Here is a 6,482-nt window from a genome sequence, read left to right as displayed (position 1 = left end):
ACCCTCTGTCCTCAAGAGAGACGTCCCCTAACCTTGTTCCTGCCTCAGTATGAAATAACATCTGGCCCCTAAGGTTGGACAGTGGCGAGGTGCTTGACTCTTTTTTTAGGGTCAGGTCCTGGTGAAGCCTTGAGATTGTCTTCAAGTCTCTCAGTGGCACCTGTCCTCCTAGGCCCAGAAGGCTCCTACCACACTGCCTTTGGGGCTTCCAGAAGCCTCAGGCCGTCTTTAAGCTTCTCGGTTTCAGGAGAATGTCTGACAAGGGCTGTGGGGCATTGCTGTGTCTGTCTGCCCGTGTGTTCATCGCCTCTGTCTCTCTCAGCTCTCTCTCTGTCCCAGGGGTCACCAACCTGAATACTTGCTCCTTGCTTTCCCAGAAAACATTTCTAGAGTCTTTCCCGGCTTTTCAGAACCATGACTGGAAGCTTGGAGCCCAGATCCCTGTCTCCTGCCCAGAATGGATTCTTGGCAAAGCAGCCATAAAGGCTGGGGCTCCAGTTCTCCATCCTTCGCCCCCGCCTTCATATGGCTCCACAGTGCTGGACACTCCTTGGCACACGTCCTCCCTGTGGGAGCTTCAGCTCTCCAGAAATAGGGTGCGGCTGTCTCCCCACCAGTGTCCCATGCTCCTCACTTAGTGCTTGCAAGCAGGTGTGACTCATGGTCTGCCTCCCAACTTGAAAATGGGTCCATGTTAATTTCTCATTGACCCAAATTGTCCCCATTCCCCGCTCTTGAACACAGAGGTGATACCAGGTGGCTGAATTGTCCTCACAAGTGTCTTGTTTCCCCTTTCTTTACCATTCCCCTCCTCCATTCTATGAAAGCTTTCTCTTCTCACTTGAGGGCCCTCATCAACTCACCCTTTATCCCTATATTCTTAGGAAAGGTTTGAAAAATAGAGTCATGGGAATGATGATGCTGAAAGGCCTCTGAAGCCCAGAAAAGTCTGGTGACTTCCCTAAGGTCACACAGCAGGTTACTATCAATCCCAGTCCACGCCAGCCCAGTGCTGGTTCCACTGGCTGCTGAGAGCAGACTCATAAAAGGTGAATTTATATTGATGTGCAGTGTAATCAGTCTGGGTCCCATTTTGAGCCAGCCCAGATTACCACACACCACCTTCCTCCAGAGTCCTGGCTGCACTGTGGAGATCAACACACCTCCTGATGTGCTGAGAAAGGAACCACTGAATGGCGCAATTTCCAGCATAAGACAAAGAATACAGAATTAAATATGGGCTCATGGGCTTTCTCTGCCCCCCAGAGTCACACTATATAGATTATGGATGATTTTTCCACTCAGAAAGTACACTCTGACCAGGTGCCATCTCATTCCATCCTGGAAAGGACTGGCCTAGTGGATGCCAAACTCCTTGACATGACTTCAAAGGCCTTCCTTGAACTAGCCCCGCCTACCTGTCATCCTCATCTTCTCTTTACTTTACCCTTTATTAACTTACCATGTCTTCCAATGCCACAGTGACCTCTCTCTGGTTTTCTTTTTAAAATTTCTTGCATTAAATCAATCAATTGGGCTGCACCAGGTCTAGTTGCCATGCATGGGATCTTTGTTGCAGCACAAGAGTGTTAGTTCTTCTAGACATAGCATGTGAAATCTTTAGTCTCGGCATGCAAAGTCTTAGTTGTGGCATGTGGGATCTAGTTCCCCCACCAGGAATTGAAACTGGGCCCTGAGTTTCAGCCCCTGGACCACAAGGGAAGTCCTTCTCTCTGGCTTTCTACTGTCCTTCCTACTAGCCTGAGCTCCTTGGTTTGGTTTGAAGCTCTTATGTTTATCATAAGATGGGTAGAAGGAATAATACAAAGGTAGAAAAGATGGAGATGAGCATTTTGGAGGGCTTTCACTTCTGTTTATCACTTGTCCTCATAATGCTGCTGGAGGACGTTCTCCTTATTTCAACCACTGAAGAGAAGAAACTCGGCCATAAACCTAGGGCTACAATGGCCCGTCAGAGAAGGGGACCAAATTCTGCCCAGGCTGGCTGACTCCATATCTCATTTGCCTTACGTCGCATCTTCCTGCCCCTCCTCTGTCTCTACACTGAATGTAGCTGATGTAATATGATTTTCACATGGACCCTCTTGTTTGCTAACACAGCACCGGGAGAGGAACTGGTCAGGTGTTTTGATTGTTTGCAAGCAGTTAAATTCAGAAAGACTCAATCAGCATCCTGGAGTGATATAGCTGGCTCTATGGAGCCACAAGAGCAGAAATGTGGATTTCTAGCATGAGGGTGGGGGGAGGTGTCAGCATTGTTTTCCAGGGTTTCCTTCAGACATTATCCACTCTGAAGCTGCTGCTGCTAAGTCGCTTCAGTCGTGTCTGACTCTATGCGACCGCATAGACGGCATCCCACCAGGCTCCCCCGTCCCTGGGATTCTCCAGGCAAGAACACTGGAGTGGGTTGCCATTTCCTTCTCCAATGCAGGAAAGTGAAAAGTGAAAGTGAAGTCACTCAGTCATGTCCGACTCTTCGCAACCCATGGACTGTAGCCCACTAGGCTCCTCAGTCCATGGGGTTTTCCAGGCAAGAGTACTAGAGTGGTGTGCCATTGCCTTCTCCCATCTGAAGCTACTCAGTCTTAAAAAAAAAGAAGAAGAAGCTGAGCTGTGTCCCAATTGGGAATGAGGGCAGGACGCACGCGGCTGCCATGGCTGCCATGAAACAGAGTGAAAAGCCCAACACCCAACACCCACTACATTCCTTCTTGCATTTCCCATTGTTAAACATTAATCTTTGAAGGAAGAAACACCAAAATGCTGATATACTTCTCCAAATAACTGTTTTCTGGCATGCCATGGTTTGTTTGATGAATAAAGTTTCTGAGCTTTGTCCTTCAGTCTTGTTATTCCAAAAGGTGTTTGGTCTTTAGTAAGGTAAACATTGCAGGTCATTATAATGAGACTTCTGTGCTTTGGCCTCCATGGTGAGCAGTGAGAAGGCAAAAAATAAAAATAAAAAAATTAATAGAAAGTTGGAGCTTTTTTCTGTTTGTTTCTCTTTAAAGCTGTATTATTATTATTATTATTTGGTTTCATGTCCATCCATAGGGCCTTAAGTGAATTATGTGTCTATATTGTGGAATATTTGAGCTTCCCAGGTGGCACGCGTGGTAAAGAACCCTCCTGCCATTTCAGAAGATGTAAGAAACATGGGTTCAATCTCTGGGTGGGGAAGATCTCCTGGAGGAGCAAACCACTCCAGTATTCTTGCCTGGAGAATCACATGGACAGAGGAACCTGGTGGATTACAGTCCATGGGGTCACAGAGTCGGACACGACTGAAGCCACTTAGCATGCACACACTGTGGAATATTCAGCTGCCATAACAAAATAAGAATGCTTTCAATGTAACAATGTGAAATGATCTCCAGGATACATCATCAAAGTGAAAGGAACAAGAATAGCTAGTATTTTTGCATTAGAAAAAAAAAAAAGAAGGCAGTGAGTATATGTGAAAGCATTTGTTTATGCAGCTATCCAATATCTCTAGATGGAGATGCCAGAAACTGATGACATTAGCTGCACTGAGAAAGGAACTGAGTGGCTAATGGATTGACTTTTTCTTTAAAAAAGAAAAAAAAAATTGTTTGGCTGTCCTGGGTCTTCATTATTGCATGCGGGCTTTCTCCAGTTGTGGCAAGCAGGGGCTGCTCCCTAGCTGTGGTGTGCAGGTTTCTCACTGTGGTGTCTTCTCTTATTTTGGAACACGGGCTCTAGAGTACAGGCTTAGTAATTGTGGTTCATGGGCTTAGTTGTCCTGCAGCATGTGATATCTTTCCAGTCCAGGGATTGAACCCATGTTCCCTGCATTTGTCGGGCAGATTCTTAACCATTGGACTACCAGGGGAGTCCTAAAAGAAATTTTAAATTATTCATTAATCCCACCACATTGTTTGCAGGGTCCACAGCCTCCACATGAGTGCTGCTAAGATTTTGGTCACTGGTGTTTTTAGTTTCATATCTTGCACTTTTCACTTGACCATCTCTCATCACCATTTCCCCATATCTTTACTTTAACAGACAGGTTTTAATGGTGGCATGATGGTTCATTGTAGGACTTTACCATCGGATCATTTCATTTTCACTCGAAGGACCGCTCACTCCTAAGAACTCACAGTTGAGTATCTCTTAGAATAGCCTTTATGTTCTGCTTGTGGACTGACTTTTTTTTTTTTTCCCATTTATTTTTATTAATTGGAGGCTAATTACTTTACAGTATTGTAGTGGTTTTTGTCATACATTGACATGAATCAGCCATGGATTTACATATACTCCCCAACCCGATGCCCCCTCCCACCTCCCTCTCCAGCTGATTCCTCTGGGTCTTCCCAGTGCACCAGGCCGGAGCACTTGTCTCATGCATCCAGCCTGGGCTGGTGATCTGTTTCACCCTAGATAATATCCATGTTTCGATGCTGTTCTCTCGAAACATCCCACCCTTGCCTTCTCCTACAGAGTCCAAAAGTCTGTTCTGTACATCTGTGTCTCTTTTTCTGTTTTGCATATAGGGTTATCATTACCATCTTTTAAATTCCATATATATGCGTTAGTATACTGTATTGGTCTTTATCTTTCTGGCTTACTTCACTCTGTATGATGGGCTCCAGTCTCACCCATCTCATTAGAACAGATTCAAATGAATTCTTTTTAATGGCTGAGTAATATTCCATGGTGTGTATGTACCACAGCTTCCTTATCCATTTGTCTGCTGATGGGCATCTAGGTTGCTTCCATGTCCTGGCAATTATAAACAGTGCTGCGATGAACATTGGGGTGCACATGTCTCTTTCAGATCTGGTTTCCTTGGTGTGTATGCCCAGAAGTGGGATTGCTGGGTCATATGGCAGTTCTATTTCCAGTTTTTTAAGAAATCTCCACACTGTTCTCCATAGCAGCTGTACTAGTTTGCATTCCCACCAACAGTGTAAGAGGGTTCCCTTTTCTCCACACCCTCTCCAGCATTTATTGCTTGTAGACTTTTGGATAGCAGCCATCCTGACTGGCGTGTAATGGTACCTCATTGTGGTTTTGATTTGCATTTCTCTGATAATGAGTGATGTTGAGCATCTTTTCATGTGTTTGTTAGCCATCTGTATGTCTTCTTTGGAGAAATGTCTGTTTAGTTCTTTGGCCCATTTTTTGATTGGGTCATTTATTTTTCTGGAATTGAGCTGCAGGAGTTGCTTGTATATTTTTGAGATTAATCCTTTGTCTGTTTCTTCATTTGCTATTATTTTCTCCCAATCTGAGGGCTGTCTTTTCACCTTGCTTATAGTTTCCTTTGTAGTGCAAAAGCTTTTAAGTTTCATTAGGTCCCATTTGTTAATTTTTGCTTTTATTTCCAATATTCTGGGAGGTGGGTCATAGAGGATCTTGCTGTGATTTATGTCGGAGAGTGTTTTGCCTATGTTCTCCTCTAGGAGTTTTATAGTTTCTGGTCTTACATTTAGATCTTTAATCCATTTTGAGTTTATTTTTGTGTATGGTGTTAGAAAGTGTTCTAGTTTCATTCTTTTACAAGTGGTTGACCAGTTTTCCCAGCACCACTTGTTAAAGAGGTTGTCTTTTTTCCATTGTATATCCTTGCCTCCTTTGTCAAAGATAAGGTGTCCATAGGTTCGTGGATTTATCTCTGGGCTTTCTATTCTGTTCCATTGATCTATATTTCTGTCTTTGTGCCAGTACCATACTGTCTTGATGACTGTGGCTTTGTAGTAGAGTCTGAAGTCAGGTAGGTTGATTCCTCCAGTTCCATTCTTCTTTCTCAAGATTACTTTGGCTATTCGAGGTTTTTTGTATTTCCATACAAATTGTGAAATTATTTGTTCTAGATCTGTGAAAAATACCGTTGGTAGCTTGATAGGGATTGCATTGAATCTATAGATTGCTTTGGGTAGTATAGCCATTTTGACAATATTGATTCTTCCAATCCATGACCACGGTATATTTCTCCATCTATTTGTGTCCTCTTTGATTTCTTTCACCAGTGTTTTATAGTTTTCTATGTGTAGGTCTTTTGTTTCTTTAGGTAGACATACTCCAAAGTATTTTATTCTTTTTGTTGCAAAGGTGAATGGTATTGTTTCCTTAATTTCTCTTTCTGTTTTCTCATTGTTAGTGTATAGGGATGCAAGGGATTTCTGTGTGTTAATTTTATATCCTGCAACTTTACTATATTCGTTGATTAGCTCTAGTAATTTTCTGGTAGAGTCTTTAGGGTTTTCTATGTAGAGGATCATGTCATCTGCAAACAGCGAGAGTTTCACTTCTTCTTTCCTATCTGGATTCCTTTTACTTCTTTTTCTGCTCTGATTGCTGTGGCCAAAACTTCCAACACTATGTTGAATAGTAGTGGTGAGAGTGGGCACCCTTGTCTTGTTCCTGATTTCAGGGGAAATGCTTTTAATTTTTCACCATTGAGGGTGATGCTTGCTGTGGGTTTGTCATATATAGCT

Source organism: Cervus canadensis, chromosome 10 (genome assembly GCF_019320065.1).
Source record: "Cervus canadensis isolate Bull #8, Minnesota chromosome 10, ASM1932006v1, whole genome shotgun sequence".
Taxonomy (NCBI): Eukaryota; Metazoa; Chordata; class Mammalia; order Artiodactyla; family Cervidae; genus Cervus; species Cervus canadensis.
This window is presented reverse-complemented; position numbering follows the sequence as displayed.